The sequence below is a fragment of the Rhagoletis zephyria genome, unplaced genomic scaffold, assembly GCF_001687245.7.
Source record: "Rhagoletis zephyria isolate East Lansing unplaced genomic scaffold, Rhagoletis_zephyria_1.1 Rzeph_scaffold_00673, whole genome shotgun sequence".
In the NCBI taxonomy this organism is placed as follows: domain Eukaryota; kingdom Metazoa; phylum Arthropoda; class Insecta; order Diptera; family Tephritidae; genus Rhagoletis; species Rhagoletis zephyria.
In genome coordinates, this window is record NW_016157757.1 from 172,649 (window position 1) to 172,906 (window position 258).

Consider the following 258-nt stretch of genomic DNA (forward strand, 5'->3'; position numbering starts at 1 on the left):
GAATTCTGGTCCAAAATCGTTTGTAGTTGATTGTAGTTTAAACATTTTTTTTTTAGTTAAAAAATAAGTGCGTGATGGGTTTTTTAAAAAATTCGTATGACGATTTTTACAGCTACAGCTTCGGTTTTAATGAATTCAGGTCCAGAACCGTTTGTAGTTGATTGTAGTTAAATTTTTTTTTTAGTTCAAAAATAAGTGCGTAATGCGTTTTTTTAAAAATTCATATGAAGCTTTTTGCAGCTACAGCTTCAATTTTAA